A 20,211-nucleotide genomic window follows, 5' to 3' on the forward strand; every position below is an offset into this window, starting at 1 on the left:
CAGGTGAAAGAAAGGAACACAAATCTCTTCTTTTAGTGTAAAAAGGGTCAGCCGGATGACTTCCCCTGCAGGAGCCGAGATGAGGCTTGACATGAATCAATCAAGAAGGCTCAATTTTACAGTTATAGTGCCTAATGCCTAAACATGAGCGTACGGGTGGAAATTAGCACCCGATTATGAGCATACATGATCTTCCCCTGGAAGACAATAATATTGGCATTAAGCTTCTCAAGAGGGAAGATGCTGCTGGTTTTTAATATGTCTTAAATTATGTCAGGAAAAACACTGGAACATCACACAAAAGCCACAGTCAGTGTCTATTGCTATCTCATAAAGCTGGAGATCTTTACAACAATATTGACACAGGAGCAGGCAAGCAAATGTCAGCCAATATAACATATGAAATACTTAACGTAACCAATTTTCAGCTGTCAATCAGCAGGGAATAATGACTGATGCAAGGAATCAATACGCCACAATTGAATTCCAGCTCACAAACTTGTTTCGTTCTGTGCTATAAAAGACTGTCAAATGTCACACCCCAAGAGATGCAACAGGATTCCAAAGATTTATTTATTTCAAGCTCTGAAGTCTATTAGCAATCGTGCTCCTTTGCTATTGGAAATAGAGCTCCAGTGACATTAAATTTTCAGAAATGACAACTCGCTTTTCTGACAAATTAATGATAGGACTTTCTTAGTCCCGTATTTATTTATTTTTTGCCAACATGAAGTACAATTATACTCAACCAATTCTTGGGATTTCGGAAAGCAAATATTTGACATAATTTGTCAAGTAAACTGCTCACAGAGCCAGCCATTCTTAAATAAGTTGTCCTATACATTGTAAATAAGTGGAAATTGCATATGACAAACCTTAGGCTTATGTTAAATCCAAACCTTAATATGCAAATGCTTGATCGCAAATTAAATCTATAAAATTTATCTTCCCCGAATAACAGTATTAACTTCTAGTCTCCCTACTGCATGGTTAACTTTTAGGAAAAAAATTCATACATCCGTGTAAAAAAAAAGCTGTATTATCCCAAACACCGATAACTTATTTTATCTCATTCTGTGGTGGCAATTTTAGAGTTGATAGTCTGAACCTATTTTTTTAAATGCTATTTTAGTATTAATCAAGCCGCTTTTAAAATGTAACTTTGATGTGATGTAGTAACTAGAGAGATGCTTCCTATAAATGGGGAGAAAAATAAAATATAGAAAGTTGCTCTCTACCGTTTTCTTGGTATTCCCACAGGAACATTTTTTTTTTCTTTTCAGCCCTATTATTATACGTTCTGCTAAATATTCTTCCCGAATCAAAGAGGAAGAACATGAGTTTTATAAAAGAAAGGAACACTGTGTCAATGGCGACCTCCTAGCAAGCAGTCTTTTTCCCTTTGGGGCCAAAGGGAAATACAAGTCACACACCCTCTAAGCAAAATGAAGCAACAAGTTAGTCATCCCTCAAGATCCAGTTACACGCAGTGGGCAGGTACAGATTTCTGCCGTTACCAATGGCTGTAAAGGCAGGGCAAAGTGAAGGCCTGCCACTCTTTGGGCCGGAGCTCACAGAGGCATCGGCTAAAGGAGCACAAATATAACCAGGACTCTTATTTGGTCAGGCCCTTGCCTGTGGCCTAATTTTAGGCTTTTTTTTTTTTTTTTTTTGCATAAAGTGCCAGTGTGGTGGGACCATATATCGGATGGACTTAGCACTCCACGGGGGCTGATCCCTAGGGTAGATTTTATGATCTCATGTCAACTACCATTATTAAGTTGATCTGACTTAGCATTAAATATTTAAAAGGAAATTATTATCTTCAGATGTACTTGGTGCAAGAAAGATAATAAATCCCGAGTAGAACACGTTGAGAATCTGATGTTTGTTTATGAACAGACCAGCAAGACGCCCACATTGTTTACAAACGGGAATAAATACTGTTAAGGCAGAGTTACTCATGTGGTTGAGTGGGCTGATTGAACCTGGAGAGAACATCTTGGGCAGAGCTGCTGTATCCTTCATTTGTTCTTCACTGACAATGATAACATCGAGCTGTAAAAGTTGAGATTGAAAGGCCACTAGTATGTTGTCTAATTTCAGCTGCAGAAGCTGCTGTGCTCTCCTGGTGACTTTATGAGGGAATAAGATTATAGGTCACAAGAGCTTCTTTATTTCCCACCTGTAGCTTCTAACAACATTTTATTAAGGATTTTCCTATCTTCTTTCTCTGACCTGTAGGGGTTGAAATCCTAACAGCTGTTGCAGGATCTTGACCAAATGGTATTAACATAGGTTACTGACTCCGAAATGAAGTTGCCTTTTATCGGAGCTCTATTTCTGGATGGCTACTAATATTTTTACTGTGCTAATAAGATAAACATATCATTAGGTAAATAAAAAAGGAGCCCTTAATGCGGTTCAACAGTTAGAGCTTCATGTGTGCTTCACAGAGAATCACACCAAGCTATTATTATTTGAAGGTTTAGTGTTAATTTGTAAAACAAACATGTTGGAGAGTCGTCCATAAATACCTTCTTGACATGCGGTTGCTTCCTGGCTTGTTTAGATGGTTTTTTAATTACTCGCTCACTGACTAGATCTCCAAAATAAAAACTAGAGGGAGAATTTTAATTCATATACGTATAGTATACCATCTTATTGGAGGAGAGAAATTCTTGTTTTCAAGAATTGTTTTTGAGACGAGATGTATGGTTTCTTGCCTGGATAGTTTTGAAGAGTAATGAGATATTTGCAGGACACTTGGAGAGCAAGGGAAGGTGCTAATAAGGACCCAGTACTGTCAGTGGTCTTCACTCAGAGCTATACTTTAACTGAATAAATGTAAACACAATAGAACAAGAACACCCTATTCACCACTCTGGTAGACTGAAAACTGGAGGCAACACATGGGTCACATATATTCCTGTATTGTTTTATGCCAAAGGCAATGTTGCTGTTTTGTTTTTTTTTTTTTTTTAAAGAAACTGATTGTATTTTCCAGACATTATCTCATTAATTCTAAATCAATTTAGTTCCAGACACAGTCAAGTTAGACTCTCTTGAGGTCTTTTAGGCTTTAATTTCTAAAATTGTTGACAAACTTTTACTACTATTAAGCAAATCGATTGGAGAGTCCACTTCATTTTTTGCTGTTAGTAAAATGTGAAAAAAAAATAAAGTTCCATTTGTTCTGTAGTCAGAGGGAGGATTTGAGAACACTCTGACAGTAATTGTGTTTATATGAAACAGATCAAAAAGAGTCAATCTGGTGTTTTCAGCTGTCTTAATGACAAAATCAGATTGTCTGCAAAGCTGATTCAATCAATAGTGGAGAAATCGGTTGATTTGGCAAAGTGTGATTGGAAAGAAAACCAGTGGATTCAGTACAGTCATGGCCTGTTTATCTAAGAACCAAGTATCTAATGTGTTATTTACATTGAGGCATTTCTCTGCTCTGCATTTGTCCTTATGAATGTATACATAAGTCTAGTAGAGAAACACTCATTGTATAGGATATCTTTGATTATTAAAAGGGATCAGATTGAGAAACCACCAAAATTTAGCTGTTGAAAATTTGGATTATGTGTTGCTAGAAAGACTCATTAGGTAAGAAGGGTAAGAACTAAATGATGACAATAGGGATATATTTCAAAGGCATGTATTTAATCTAAAAAGAGGTGAATATTCAAAACTAAGTTGATTTTATTTTAGAGGTTTTCTTGAGCCTCTCTTTATGTCCACCTCTTTTTTATATAATACAATTCTTACAGGAAAATTTCAGTTTCTAATCTGTGTCAACTTCTTAGAGGTTAACAGAATTGAAATGCAAATATCAAACTGGGCAGACCCAGTGTTAAAGCTTGAATTGGGTCCCCCCAAAAGATGCTGAAGTCATAACACACAGTTCTAGTGAAGGTGACCTTATTTGGAAATAGGGTTTTTGCTGATGATCAAGTTAAGATGAAGTCATTAGAGGGGGGGATAGTCCCATATGATTGTGTCCTAAATAAAAAGGAGGAATTTGGACACAGATATGCACACAAGGAGAACATCTTGCAAACATGAAAGCAGAGATGGAGCGATGTGTCTACAAACTGAGGAACACTAAGGATTGCCAGCAAGCCACCAAAAGCTGGGAGAGGGACATAGAACAGATTCTCCTTCCCTCAGAAAAAACTAACCCTGCCAACACTTTGATCTCAAACTTCTACCCCCAGGGTTTTGAGACAATAAAATTTGATTGTTCAAGCCACTCAGTTTGTGGGACTTTGCTGTGGCAGTTTTAACAAAGAAATACACCCAGTAATCACAGACCAGTATGTGTTATCAAACTTTAACTTTTTATTTTTTGATTTATGATAAGAAGACAAAGAATAAAATCAGCTGAGGACCTTCAAGTCGCCTATCAATTGCATCTTTTCCTTGAACATGGGTCTGGGGTAGTGTAGTCGTCCCAAATGTGCTTGAGAGTCTACCACAGAAGGTACAACTCCTGAAATTTCCAGAACATTCTAGATCTTGGGCTAAACAGGATTTTACTTATCTTTGGGCAGTATCCTACTAGTGTACCTTGAGAAGAGAGAGAGAAAAGTTTCTTTCTTGAAACTTTACATTGGAAATAAGTTTTTTTCCCTTAACTGTTTTATCAATAAAGTCAAAATAGAACAAAGATTCTCACCAAAATGTGGAGGCAAAGCTCACTGAGTCAAATTAGTCAGAAAGCCTGTGTGAGAAAGATACGGCTCCACTAGTCCCCTCTGCATGGAAACCAAGTCACGTGAGTCAAATATTTTAGAAGACAAGATAGCTAAATGACCTTGTGTTTGTGTCTGAAAACCAGCTCATTTGACTGTTAAGTACCTGATGCCAATGCCTTGATGGAATTGATTTATTCCTCACCAAAAAATGTTTCTCCTCCACTAAATATACAAATTGAAATTAAACTGACTGACCTAAAAAGAAAAACATACCATGAACTCTCTAGATGAAAAGAATATTTTCTCATAGGTTAATATTTTTTTCAGTCTTATCATAAGGACATTACATAAGCACAGATTTACTTCATATGCCCATTTCTTTTGTATTTGGTTATTATTTTGAGATCAGACCTCCCAGTGAATTTGTACATTACTAAACACTAGGGAAAATGTGAAATGTGCTGTTACATAATATTGTAAAACATCTCTATTCCTCTCTCTCTCTCTCTCTCTCCCCTGCAACTCCGCTCTTTCCCTCCCTCCTTCTCTCCCCTCCTCTATCTTATTTCTAAGTGGCCCCCGTTCACAGGTGAGAAATGGCAGGATAGCACAATAAACTTGGGAAAGCAATGATGTCATTGAAAGAATGAGGACCAGCACTTTCAGCCTTCTGATTGGTAGCCCGATATAATTATTCTCTAAACCAAACTTCCTGTCCATGTACTTAGCATGCAATATATATTGGGTTTAAAATGATATTTTCAAAGCCTCTTTGCAATGCCAAAAGTACCATTATGTAGCCTATTCTCTTTATTAAAAGATAATACTAAAAGGTTATGTAAAGGCAAAAGATTAAATTGTTTAAAGTAAAAATAAGGGCCCTTTACAATTGACTTCTTGCCTGCATTTTATAAAACTAAAATGAGTTTATTTTGCTAAGTCAAGCAGTAAAAAGAAGGAAATACTTCTCTTTTATAGCCATGTACCTCTAAAACCACTGTCCAGGAATTTTCCAGCACTAACATTTTTGGTCTGCAGAGACCAAAAATATGCAGATAACGTTAGTCCCAGCAAAGATTCCACAATGTAACCAAGCTTTCTTTACATACACAGGGGAAAACAAACCCATAGACTTATTACAAATTTCAAAAAATGTGGCCTCATAAAACTGTCATTCAGAGACCAAAAAGGACTCTGCTTTATCTGCTTCGTGGTGGACCTTAACAACGCCTCTGAGCAAACGATGGTCAACATAGTACTTATGCAGAAAACTGTGACAACTTGCAGAGGGTTCTTTTTCCTATGAAAATATTAATACTGCTGCACAAGGTTTCATAGGATGCATGGTGACTTACTAACAAAGAAATCTGAAAAACCCTTGAAAGCAGGACCTACAACAAAATTAGAGAGTTGCTCAAATTCTAATAGGTATTTGTTAAGGGTCTAGAAGGTATGCAAATTTTTTTCTATAAGCCACAGAAATTTCTCTGTCTTTACCAAAAACGGAATTGTCAGTAAAACCTGGTAAGCCTCATTTGGAAACGTTGCATTCCAAAAAGAGCATCTTGAGGTTGGGCGACGAAATTCTAGTCAACTATTGTACAGTCTTCAATTTGGGCTTCTTGACTGAAAGTAAGATGACACTGATGGACTGTCTGGGTTGGTTTGCTGTATTGGGAGTAATTTCTGATTAATTTACAACATAGTATTTGTATATTGGCCCCAAATAATCTTTTTTATCTTATGTATTTTTTAAAGAAACTTGTCATCTCAATCACAGGTTAAATATGATAAAAGCAATCATAATTCACTTACCAAAAAAGAGGCACCAAATTTACATTATCACCTTCCAAATTTGTTCATTAAAAAATTCTCTTCAGAAATATTACAGATAATAAAATACCATTTATTATTTTTCATATTAATAACTTCTAGATAACAATAAAATTCCTCTAAGTTATACATGTAATGATATTATGAACCTTGCTTTCTCCTGCCTGAAAGTATTGTAAAGATATTTAGAAACAAATAGTCTTAGACTTTTGGATTTCAGAGGTCAGGACATTCTCTTTTTAAAAAGTGGGACTGGGGAAGGATCAGGAGCAATGTAAGTTTGCTAACTTATTTTGTCAAGTAAGGACATTATTATTTTTTTTAAAATCTGTCCCATATCACCACTATTTTATAAAAGAGTCACTTTATTACAAAAAAAAAAAAGAACTACGATAGATTCTTGTGTTATGTTCACAAGACAGAATAGTTGACAACTTTACCACCACATACATAAAAATCTTGTCTTATTTTTCTCATTTTGTCCTGAACTTGTGAAGACTTGCTCAAAGCCAGCCATGAGAATTGGCACATGGAAACCACAGCATTGTATTTCCTTAAGAGGAGAAAGAAAATTAAACATAAATTCTGCATTTTAGAAAAGACATGTTCTAAATTAAGGATGCCTGTTTAAACTCTTTTGGCTATCTGGCTCTCTATTCATGGTTATAATACATGGAGTTTTTAAAGAGACAGACTCTTTGCAGCTTCTTTTCTTGCAGGAACAAGAAAACGCGTGTGGCTGTTCAAGTTAAGTGGCCTGTGTGTGTATAGACGTGGGGTTTAGTCAGGCTGCCACCTGGGAAGATGTTTGCGGCTTTAGGAAAGAGCAAAGAAGAATATGTTGACTATAGTGGGTGATGATCTTCAAAATCTCTCAGTTTTACCTTTGTGACTTTGATTTTGGGAGATCAAAGAAATGAGTTCCCCACCAGTGACAGTTTTTGGATGAGTTATGCCCCAAAACTCCTAAAGTTATTTTGTACTTTTAGATGATGTCATCTTACACTTGTATTTATTTTAGACTAAAAATATAATAGATAATTTCTCTGATTTCCATAGTTAGGAAAAAACATGAGCATGTTTTTTGTATAGTTTCCTTCTCCTATTAAAAAAGAAATAAATGGAGCATCACATATCTTTTATTTTTCTCTTTTAGTTCTTTTATTATGCTTCTGAAATAAAGGAGGAAAATAAAACGTCTCTAAGTTATACATATGATGGTATTATGAACCTTGCTTTCTGCTGCCTAAAAGTATTATAAAGATATTTAAAACCAAATATGTGTGTTTTTACATATACGTATTGTCCTAATATGAAGAGTAATAGGAGTTATTTAGTCTTTAAAGTAAAATGATTAACTATGATTTAAGAAATGTTGATTAAATAGCTTGTACATTGACACCTTTCTAAAATTTCAAGATAAACTTTAACAGCATGAAAATTACGTGATTTTTTTCTCACTCAAATTTTAAAATTAAATTAAATTAAATCCATGAAACATTGGATTTGCAGCATTGCATCTAAAATCCAGGATCCTACCAAATTCGGGCTATTAAAAATGTTCTTTATCTCAAGCAGAACTTTGGCAAAACAGTTTCAGAAAATGCAGGGTAACAGGACAGATTTTTCCATTCTATCAAATCATCTTACTTTTGTGGGTTTATGTCACGACCTAAGCATTATTCATTCAATGTGGCATTAAAGGACAGTCACATTTATTCAGTGGAGAACGTTTTTTTCTTTTTAATGTTCAACTCATAAAACTATGTCAAGAGGTGATAGAGTTTTGACAAATTGATTAGAACTAAGATGGTTTAAGTTGGAAAAACTCTAACGTACATGAAGAAGACACTACAGAACGTACAGAAGTTTCAGACACTAATAATATGAGTCATGTGAATCCAGTTCGGCAGCAGTGATGCTGAAACGTTTCTTACCCTTCGGATAACACGATAAATGTGAGACAACCTAAAAGTATCTCACCACATATTTTATAATATCATGGGTCTTTTAAAGGATAATTTACTGAATCTGTAAGAAAAAATAGAGCAGTGACATTTAGTACTCTTCAAGAGACTTTCAATCCAAGAAGAAAAGGCACTTTATAAACTCTGAAGCTCATTAACCTTCATAAAATACTGGTGAGTTAGGTGGCAAATGTTACTCTTCTCAGTTCATAGATGACTGAACTGAAGCACCAGGAGGTTAACTGATTTTTCCAATTCATAAAGCAAGTCACAGCATAAAGGGCGGTCACACAGAATTCTTGACTGTTGGCTCATGTGAGGCTCTACTCTCTGGATAAATAATTTATTAAATAAGCAGATTATAATTTACTGGATAATGCCATAGACATTTGTCCAAGTAATTTGCTCCTGATGCAATTATAACTCTCTAAAGGGACAAGATTGTCTAATTTCCCCAAATACTGTAATAGTCTGAATCACTGCAGGTGAGTAATTGAAGGAAATATTCCAGACTGCTTTTATACTAGTGAAACTATTAAACATATATGACTATTTTGAAAGAATTAACAGTAACTTACCAATAAATAAGATAAACATCACATTTAATACACCTTCTATGAGGAACATTTCAAATACAATAAATGGGAGAAAATTATATACATTTTTATTTATTGTTGCTAAGGCAAAAGTGAAAGGATATCTGCTTGTTTAAAAATAAGGGATGATAAAAAAGGTAGGAAATCTACATATAAAAACATATTTGCTAGGGTATTATTAGAGCTAGGTGATGGGTCTATAGGAGTTCCCTTTTATTATTTTTCTTACATTGTATAAATTTTAAATTCTGTGTCACAAAATTTTAAAATAAAGTATCTAGAACAGTTTCTAGAACATGTAAAATAATTATTCAAAATAAAAAATAAGATTGAAGAATACACATTTCACAGTGGGTATAAGTTTGACATATTTTGGCCAGTGATCTAGAGTGTTATTTTATACCAAAAGCTATTTAGGTGTATAGAGTATTCCCAAGTTGTAAAATGTTGAAGGATGAGCTCGTATGTTAGCTTCATTTTTTTTAAGACAAAACAGAAAAAAATGAAATAATTTGCTCAATATTAAATATTGTGGTCCTAGAGAATTCTTTATGTTTCTTGGAATTTGGGGACCCTGTTGGACACATAGTTTCAGACAACGGCAGGCTGTCTGAACAAATCACAACATCTTCATTTACATTGACGAAAGTGAAATTGCCATCAGTTTAATTATAGTCAAGAGAATTAGAATAAAAAGAAAGGGAGACAAGATGAAGAAAGGAAGGAAGGAGGAAGGGAAGAGAGGGAAGAAGGAAGCCAGCGGCTTCTGGACAACAGGGAAAGTTCATAAACTTTACCTTGCACCTTTCCTTCTCTCTTCCTTCCCATCTCGTTAGGTTTGTCTCTCATTGTTTATCACTTGAACGATTGTAATGGCATATGTATGAGTTTTTTCACTCTGTTTCCTCCAGCTTCAATCTATTTCACAGGCCATTGCTAGTCATCTAAGCACAATTATGATCATATTAAGTCCCCCACTCACAAACTTCCAAAGGTTTTCTGTTTTCCACGAAATTAGGGGAAATAAATCTCACTTGGGAATCAAACATCCTTCACAGTATAATGACTACCTACTTTTCCAGCTGCATTTCAATTCTTCTACCACTTGATATCGCATGTTTCAAGCAAACTTAAACCTGTTCATTTTTCCTGAGTATGCCTGGGCTTTCAAGTCACTCATGTATATACATACACACGTCGAATTTTGGCATCCATCTTTCTCAGTGCCTGGGATGACGTTTTCTCATCCTTCTGCCATGTCTTTTGCCTTTTGTTCCTTGGACTTTGTAGTCAGTTCTGAGTCTCAGTGCACAGAAGTGATGAGAGATGTCTCATGAGTAGACATAGAACAGGGAACTCTGTCTTCCTGGTAATCTTGGCTCTGTTTTCTCTGTTAGGCCTACTCTTCTAATAACTAGAAATCTATCATTTTTATTCTTTGAGAGTGTAGTCATCTTCTTCAAGTAACAGTATTTCAGGTTTTTTGGCTTTGGGGAACTAATTTCCCCTTACTGTCAGTTCATGGGATGATAAGACAAGGACGCGTGTAATGTGGAATACATTGAGCTGACATATATAGCAGGGAGAAGTGATGGTCACTCTATTCTAGGCTGGAAAGTCTGCAATTTTGGTTATGTGGTAGCAAAACTTCTGTTGAGTGGTAATGTCTTATAGTGGAACACAGAAAATATGACAACCAAAGTTAGAGTTTAGGGACATAGTAGAAAATTTCAGAGGCTCCTTCTCTCTGTGAGAAAGCAAAAATGTATGGCTTAAAACTTAAAAATAGTGATCCTTGGATGATGGGAAAATTAAAATATGAGTCCTAGGCTATAGTTAATTTCAACAAAGGGAGAAAGATGAACAAGAAAGTGTGAAATTGTGCTGGGACCTGGAGAAAGCCTCCCCAGATTTCCCTACTGCTTATTGTTTCCCCTTCCAGTCAATGGAAACCATCGGCACCATTGTAAAGAGCCATACGTAGAAATGTAGCCTGGCGCAAAGGGGCAGATTGATTGCCACCACGCTGCGTACTGTGTTTGTGCATTGCTCTCAGGCCAGGGACAAGCGAGAAGCACTGAGACCTTAGACACTGAGACCCTCACACTGCTGGGATCTAGATTCCAGGCTTATGATAATGCAAGATCTCTGGCTCAGTTACTAGTTTATGGAATTGGATGAATGCAAATAGAAAACCCACAAACACTTGGAAAATTGTGTTTCTGAGAAACCCCACTTCGATTTTCCTTTCCAATGTTATCTCCATAGCCAAACTCCATGCGTTTTGGGTGTGGCTGGCTCAATATTTGGTCTCCAGTTCAGATGCCTGATTGACTCAGATCTGGTCAATTAAATTTCCACATAGCCTAGAACACAGGGATTGCCTCATAGATGGACAGATGACCTAAAGTGGCCAATAATATGAGAGGTAAAAATTCTTTATCTGTTGTGGTCTAGAAGAACTTATTAGAAGTTCTTAACTGGAAGAACTTAAGTTTAGAGTTTTTGAAAACCACTCAAAACTTTTTGCTTGAAATCAATACAGGAAAGTAGATCTGAGAGATTGGGGAATGGAAAATGCCTAAGAACTGAACATATTGTTTAAACTTATGAAGTATCTATATGTAAAGACAATTCTGTTCATAAACTTTTCTGTTCTGTGAGGGAATATATTTCCTTTTTCACTTGTGTCGATTTGGGATTCAGTCTCCAATAATAGAAATTCAGTAATTACCACATAAACAGAATTGAATTAAGTTAAATTGAATTGAGATTGTTTCCATTGCCACAATTTAGAAGATTAAAACGATTCTTCCATCTGATTAAAGATATACCTAACAAAAATTAACTACAGGGTGGATTCTACTTTGGGACGATAGTATTCCTTTGAGGTAATCTTTTCAATTCCCACTGTAATGCTTAAGAAGCACCAAAACTTGTGAACTCAAAATGACACTGAAAATTAGCGCCAAATATTATTCTAGTGCCAGAATCTGGGAGGAATTTCCACTAACAGCAGAGCTAATAGAACAGAACTGAAAAAAACACCCATCATGATGCACTGCAGGATGAAAACAAGCCTCATGATCTGAAAGTGAATGAAAATATTTATCACTCGCTATTTATTCCCTATTTCCAAACAAGTAGGCTCTAAACAAACTTGAAAACTCAGAGGCACCTTGTACTGCCCGGTGCCTCTGTTCCTCTCTTCCCTTAACCCTCAACCCCACACACCCCTGGTAGTGCTGTTAGCGTGTTCTCTGTGAGTAAACTTTCTCCAGGTGGGAAGTAAGATAGAATACCAAGGGTCTATTGTCAGCCTGAGTTTTAGGAAGCAAGTTGAGAGAAACTCTCATCTCAGGACACCATAACTTCACAAGCTACATGCCTAGCAAGGCCAGATTTGGGATAGGAGTTGTATGTTTCTGTTTAACTTCCAGTTTTAGACCTAAAAATACTAAACATGTGCACAGAGAATGAAGAGAGACTGAAGATTCCATACTTTATTGACTAATACATTTAAGTGTACGTAGATTTGATATTTCCTGAGGATTGGGCTCATTTCATTAATGAGATTTCTCCTAGTTTTAGAGTAAGTAAAAAAGAAGTAATACACCATGACAAAAATGAGGCATGACCAACTGGAAGACTCAGAGAAGGAATAAACCTCACAAAAGGAAATGACACAAGAAATGTAGGAATATCTTTTTTTTTTTTTTAATGATTTGCCATTCTCAGTATACAACAAGAATCTGTGGTTCTTTGATATGGAAAGAGAAAACTAAAGGAAAAGCTGTCAGAGACTATAAACAACTTGATGATATAAAAAAGTTCACTGAAACTAGGTAGGATTACATGCAAATTAAAAATTTATTGACTAGCAATATGAAAGTATTGTTGGAAGCTTTAAAGAATAGGATTTCAGCTTTTTCAAGTTTTGACTGACCTTACAGTCTTTGACATCAGATTTTTCTAATTTTTTTTTTCTTTTTAGTGCAGAGTTGTGGAATAATGAATCATGGATGAAAAGTAGAAACAGGAGATTGACAAATGTAAGGAGAGGAAGACGGCATCTCTGTTGTACATAAACCAAGTTCTCTAATGGTTGAGAGCGTTAGTTCAATCTTAGTGGGTTATATGTTCCCCTGGGGGGTAAAGACTTCAAAGAAAAGAAAGTGAGAATTTATTTCTGCTATTGTATATGACTTGCTCTTGGGGAAAAAAAACAAAACCCAAAAAACATCAACAACACCAAATTCATAGAATCAAAGGGTGCGATGGTGATTGCCAGAGGCTGAGGGGACAGGAAAATGAGGAGTTACTAATCAGAGGCCATAAAACTTCAGTTAATCAAGACGAATAAGTTCTAGAGACCAGCTGTATACACTGTACCTATAGTCAACAACAGTGTACTGTACACGTAATTTGTTAAGAAAGTAGATCTTATGTTAAGTGTTCTTACCACAATCAGATAACAAGGTAAAAAAAATTTTTTTAAGAGAAAAGTGTTGAGAAAAAAAAACAACAAAAGTACCTGGCACAGGAGAGATTTAATGTATAATCGAAGATAACTTTCTTTTGTTACAATTGAGTTTTGTAGATTGAATAACTAAAAATTCAGAATTAATCAATCTCTATCACAAACAAACTTACCAGTAATGAGGCAGGAGAAAAACTTAAAGATTTATTGTTATTAATGAGTTAAAACACAATTAAGAAATTAAGGGAGGGGGTGGTGAAAGTTACAGAAAAAGTTATGATGATGTGCATTAAATTAGTCAAGTGGGATTAAGTCAAAATACTCATTAGAGATTTGTTCTTAAAAGTATTTAAGGCTTAAAAAATATATGCCTGAAAAGCAAACAGATAATGAAAAATAAAATGCTAATAATGATAATCTTGTTCCTAATCCCCCTTCCCAACCTGGAAAGTGAAGAGAGATGGTGACAAGACATGGGACAAGTACAGACAGGTCAGTATTGCCTCAAATTATAGAATTCGTTGTTGACTTTGATAAGTAGATAAATATGTTTAAAATGTTCTTTAAAAATAAAGTATCACTAGTAGAATTTCTAAAAGCTTAAAATATATTTCTCAAAGTGCTAAAGACTTAAAAAGGTGGGAAAACAAACAAGCAAGTAAACATTAGCACAAAATGTTAACAACATTAGAATACTGTATTACTGAGTAAAGCAAGCAGGCTGTGAAAATAAAAGTACGGTATGGGCTCACTTGTTAAACTCAAGAAGAAATAACTAAAATGTTAGTGGTGGTTATATTTGGCACAAAATTATAATTTTTTCTATATAATTGTCTGTCTTATACATGGAGTACAAAATTACTTTTGTAATCAGAAAATAAGCTTTTCTTTTAAAAAGAGAAGAAACAAATGTAAGCGCCGATGTAGACTATTTCTAGAGGGTGTAGCGGAGAAACAAAGAGTTGAGGAAATTTGAGAACTTGAGTGTTTGAAGCAAGAATTTCGAAGTATATAAAAAGATGTACATATTTGTGGGGCGAGAAAGTGGAGAAGGTTAGCTTATATTTGCAGCTGTGTTTTTCTCAATTTAAAGACTGCTTCTGCGAGCACGATTTCAATGGGCAGAAAAGCATGATTGACCCTAGTGAAATAACGGAGTATATAAAGTCTGTCTTCTGATTGCATCAGTTCCTTTAGTTTTTTGTTCTTATCTCTTATACCTGAGCATTCCATAGCCAAAAGTTCAGTTGGCCTTGTGCAATTAATCCAGCTGCAAAGAAAAATATAGGGCCCTAACCACAGTATAATTTTAAAAAGTGTTGAAATATAAAATCAGGCAAGCAGTTTCAACAAGTATTGGATTTTTCCAGTCTACCTTCTTTTGGAAATGTCATTTGTTGAAATATTAGGAAAAAAATGTCTGCCTTTGCTTCGCCAGTGCCTTGACAAGTGGTTGATAATCAAAACTACAATATCTTCATATTTCTTCCCACAGCAAAGTCTCTTCTACGTGATTCATTTACGAGCATTAACATTGAAGTAACTGATCACGTTTCAACCAGGCCTCACCAGGAGTGATGTCAGTTAATAATGCTCCGTGTCTTAAGTTAGATTAATTTGCATCATCTAGTAGGAGGGGAGACATCCTGGAGAAACTAAAGGTCTCTCATCATGACTGTGCTCTGGCCTAAATCTTATGAGTCACACAGGACAAGCAATTCTTTTTGCCCCTTTTTCCTTTCTTTGTTCATATGACACCAGTGAAGTTTGTGGATTCCTTTTGAAAAGAATTAGTGAAGTCATTCCAAAGATGGACACACTGGGGTCAATGTTGAGGTTTTTAGAGGCTGGCGTAAAATAACCATCACTACTGTCTGTTCCACAGGGCTCCTTCTGACTCTTATCTTAGATGGACTGTTTTAAATCTCTCCCATCCTGTCCACATTGATTTTGATAGATGTTTAATCAACATTCATGTCTTCTAAGTATGAAACCTTGTGCAATCAATCTTTGTAAAATAAAGCAATTACAATATGTTTATTAACTTGTTCATTTAATCTTTCCACAAACTTTTATTTCGTACTAAGTTTGGTCAGACATTTGCTAAGAAATGAGGATATAAACATGAATAACACAAATTTCTACCCTGATGGAGTTTATGATCCAGTGGGGTATGATTTCAGAAATCTTTATATTCCACCATTCATGATTCTATTAGCTCTTCTACAAGTAAGTTGGAGGGTGTGGAGGGAGAGGTGAGAAAGGCAGGTGAGATACCTACCGGAATTTGCCATGGATGTCATCTCTTCCTGTCGGTCCTTTCCTTAGCATCTCTGTGAATTAGAAGAGCAAGGTCTGGCCAAAAGGGAGCTCCGTCTGCCTCCAGGGGTCAGTCTCTCCTTGAAAATCCTTCCCCGAATCGCCTGAAGCCACTTCTGAGGATCGCAGACTTTCAGGTAAGAAGAAGTCTTCAAGAATTTTTCTTGTATAGAGAAACCAGTTCTACGTTTTCTTTCAAACATGAACTGAATCTCAAGCAAGTTTTTCCCTTTGATTGAGATGGAAGGGCTTGTGAGGGTGCTGTATGTTTACATGCACTTTCATATGTCTTTGAAACCTAGACAAAGATTTTTGCCTTAGGCCACTAAGGGAGTGAATATCACAAAAGGGATTAGCATGCTGTGCTTCATAGCATCAAATCTTGGATTGAGGTATTAGATCATACTTTTAATTCAAAAAAGCTTCACATATGTCCAATGCAAGTCAGAATCATGAAGGCACATGACTGAAAAGAGAAAAAAGATTGGCTTTAATTTGAAGTGAATCTACTATGATGGTTTATTTGAAAGACAACACAAACTTGTGCATTCAGGATGCTAACATTCTAGCCCCACTAAGAGGCCGCCCCATAACCACAGGTACGTGCTATTTAAGATCTGCCTGCTTATTAGGAACCCCTCCTTCATTCTACCCTGTCCCAAAAACTCACTTAGCAATTAACAAAATGAAAGCATTCTCTTCCTGGAATTTTGACTTTCAGGTGGGGAATTTAATTTGCAAAACTGCCTGCAACTAATTAAAATGAGTAGTCACTGTTGGTTTCAAATGGATTATCTCTGAGAAAAATCACACTTCAGATTGTCAAAAGAGGGTTTATATCCTGATTTTGAAAAAGCATCTCCTTCCATTGTAAATGCTTTCTCTGTTCAGCCGACTGATGCTCATTCAAATTAATGGAATCTGAAACCTGAAGCCACACACTGAAGCTGATTGATAATCCAAGGTTAGTTTCATACATAGATGCTTTACATCAGAGTATTTTTGAAAGAGTTCTTAGTCCTTTTTCCTTTCTCTTCTCATTTCTTTTGCTTCTGACAGCTATTTCTGTTGCGGAATATACAACCAAAGAAGTGATGTTGTAGATTTAGTGACTAAATTTAAAATACTTTTTAGCTCACCAGATATTTATTTGTATTGAGCATTTTCACCAAGACTCTTCACAGTTAATTTCATGTATATAATCCAGTAACAATCGTGTCATAATTGGAGGAGGTATAGCTATAATGCTGCCAACTTTAAAGCAAAATTCTACATGTCTGAATACTTGAACATTTTTTTGTTGTTGTTTAAGCAACCTAACTTTTTCAAGTTTAATCAAAAATTCAAATTTCAACCCATTTGAATACTAATATGGACTTCATTTTCTTACATTGATCAACTTGAATTAATTTGGTTAGTCTAATTATAATAAAATAGGTCTACTAACATTTATCATCTTTAGAGAGTTGATAACAGGAAGTGTTCACAATGTGCCTATTTCTATACCCAGTACTCCAATTTTTCTTTTTTAAGTAAATCAGTTTAGTATTTGTATGAACTAAAGGGTCAAGAAATACTAAACATTGAAAGAATTTTATGTTTTAAATATAAGTCAGTATCATTAAGCTACTGCTCATTAATGTAGAGGTAATACAAACAAAAAATTGTTTTCATGAATTTGAATAGGGATAAATGATACAAAATTAAATGAATTTCAACAATACAAGAAAATAGGCAGCTCATTATATTTTGATGCCTTATCACTGTGAGTAGGTTCAGAAAGGATTTTCTGATTTACTTCTTCCTTCAGGAATATTAGTTTACACTATATGAACAAATGTATCACCTTTACACAAGTTTCGAATTTATGAAGAGATTTGAATGCTTGGAACCATAGAAAAGAGATGTCACTGCTTAATTTTCTTAAATTATCAGAAACTTAATTTACAATCACAACTGACCAGTGATATTAAACAAAACTACGTAATATTATGATGTTTAAAAATATCACTCTAAAGTGGAAGTAAAATATAAATATATTTGTACTTATATATTTTCTTGCATACATGTTTTTCGTTACACTTTGCTGGTTTGGAGCTGGTTAGGAACTGTCTTTTAAGAGAGCTATCTAGAAATTAAAAATAGTACTAATAACATTTTGGAAACATTTGTTATGATTCATCTCTCTAGATCATGCTCCAACAAGTATACAGTTTAAAAGAAACATAAATGTGCATCATTTAGGAGTATGCCCAAAGAATACTGTGCTAAAAAACACAGAGCATTCAGCGAGAATGGGTGATTACAAAATGCATGATAGTAATAGGTATTGAAAAGAAATGTGAAAAAATCAGGAAGATATTTAAAGTTCAAACCCATTTTGAGCACACAGAAAGGGTCCTGTACACCAATACTTAAATTTTGTTTTCTGGCAATGTGTTGCTCCCATAAATAACATTGATAGTTGACTTAGCTAATTTATGGGTTAACCCAGGTCATTCTCATTAATTTACCAAAAGCTTTAAAGCCATTAGCCGTGCTTGCCTTTGATCATTTCTAAGTTTGCCCCAGGATTCTTTTCTGAAAACTGTTAGTTTACCTCTCCCATTTTTTATGATATAATCCTCAATCTTTCACTCATGTTGTGTGTTCTTTAGGTGTTGATCTGCGCCCCACTAAATCACTTCAGTTTTCCTTAATGGGTCAGGATTAAGAGTTTCCAACTTGAACACACACTTAGGTGCTTTTTCATGTACATTCCCTACTGCCTTCTATGCCAAGGGCAATGTGGAGCAAATGACAGCCTTAAAAATTCATATTTTTTATTTCTTTGGAAATCACTACTAGAAAAAAAGGCGGTGGGGGGGGAATGACAACTGCTTGGGGCATAACCTGTATGAAGAAGCAAAATACTCACATCTGCCTCATAAAAAAAAATCCCACAGATTTTGCTATCAGGTGGAGAAAGTTGGGCTAACTTTTTTTGCCAGAGGTTTACTGAAAAAAAAAAAAAAAAAAAAAAAAAAGAAGATTTACATCTTGGAATGTGTTCCTGACTCAGAGGAGGGCACTGTCCGTGATTTCACTGGGCAACACAAAACAAGCACTACCGTCGGGTCGAGGGGCGGGAATCACACTGACTTCCCACATGCTGTGTCTGATGACATCTGTTCTGTTTGCTACATCTCAGCTCCTGAAGAATGACAAGTTCAACACAAAATCTCTAACCAGATACCCAGACATATATTGTAACCTTTCAACAGTCTCTGCGACCATAATCATGGATGAAAACAGTCAGAAGGGTGGGATAATAGTATAGAATGGGCATGGATATTTGAGTCAAGAGAGATCTGTGTTCAGATTTCGGTTCTTCCATTTAACCTCTTTCTGCCTCAGTTCATCTATGAAAAGGGATAGTGATACCTATTCTGTGTGTTGAGATGAGTTATTGGAAATAATGTATACATTGTGCCTAACACAATTCCTAGTACTCAGGGAATATGCATTTATTTCCATAACCCCTTGTACCATGATCAACAACTCCAACGTTGGGCTGAAAGGGAAGTTTAAAAAGGCAAATGGAAATGTCCTTTAATATTTCTGATCATGACAGGCCATTGACACTCTGAAGGATACACTTAAAGACACAGATAACAAGAGGTCATACTATATCTGGTTATCTTGTATGGATTGATTCTTGTCATGGTTAAGGACCATGGATTCACCCAAGCTAGGTTTTCTGAATGGAAGTATGTTAGGGAAGCCCACATTGGGAATACAGATAGCTTTTCAAAAAGTATTGTTTTCTTTATTGGAGGGTCTTGGCTTCAACTGTATTTACAGAAGGAGATAAGACTCCAGTGGTAGTTTCCCAAAAGAGTATCTTTTCATTTGCTTTTCTCTCTTCATGTGGGTTGGCAATGTTTTCTTCCTAGCTACTAATTTTTCTCTTGGAGTGAAAATAGAATGTTCTAAATAATTTAGGACAACTGAGAGCCTTAAGGGATTTTAGATTTCACTGAGGCTCATATCAAATGACTAATATGTTGAAGTGTTCTAAGTGTTTGGAATTATTCAGGGCAAGGAGGACCACCCCTTTATTGATTGTAGACTGAAGAATATCATGGAGACTTCTACTCTCCTAACGTGAAACCCAGGGATAGTTCAGAGCCTGATACCTGTCAGAACTGAGAGTTAAAGACACCCCATGAAGAGCACATCTTTAACTGTAATGTTTTGACCACCTCTCAACTTGTGTTTTCCTATTATATAGTTTAAAGTAGAAGAAATGGTAACCAAATGTGATAGGATTT

General features: G+C 35.5%; 1 long non-coding RNA gene across 1 annotated transcript in view; it reads left to right on the forward strand.

Annotated features, from left to right (window-relative positions):
- LOC116156466 (uncharacterized) overlaps positions 1-20,211 on the forward strand; it is a 59,007-nt gene that overhangs the window by 12,682 nt on the left and 26,114 nt on the right. Inside the window, exons 2-4 of the long non-coding RNA XR_010382412.1 lie at positions 13,094-13,151; positions 14,031-14,071; positions 15,908-16,035. This is a non-coding gene — a long non-coding RNA (uncharacterized LOC116156466). The remainder of the gene's footprint in view (positions 1-13,093; positions 13,152-14,030; positions 14,072-15,907; positions 16,036-20,211) is intronic.

This window comes from Camelus dromedarius, chromosome 1, assembly GCF_036321535.1.
Source record: "Camelus dromedarius isolate mCamDro1 chromosome 1, mCamDro1.pat, whole genome shotgun sequence".
Classification (NCBI taxonomy): Eukaryota; Metazoa; Chordata; class Mammalia; order Artiodactyla; family Camelidae; genus Camelus; species Camelus dromedarius.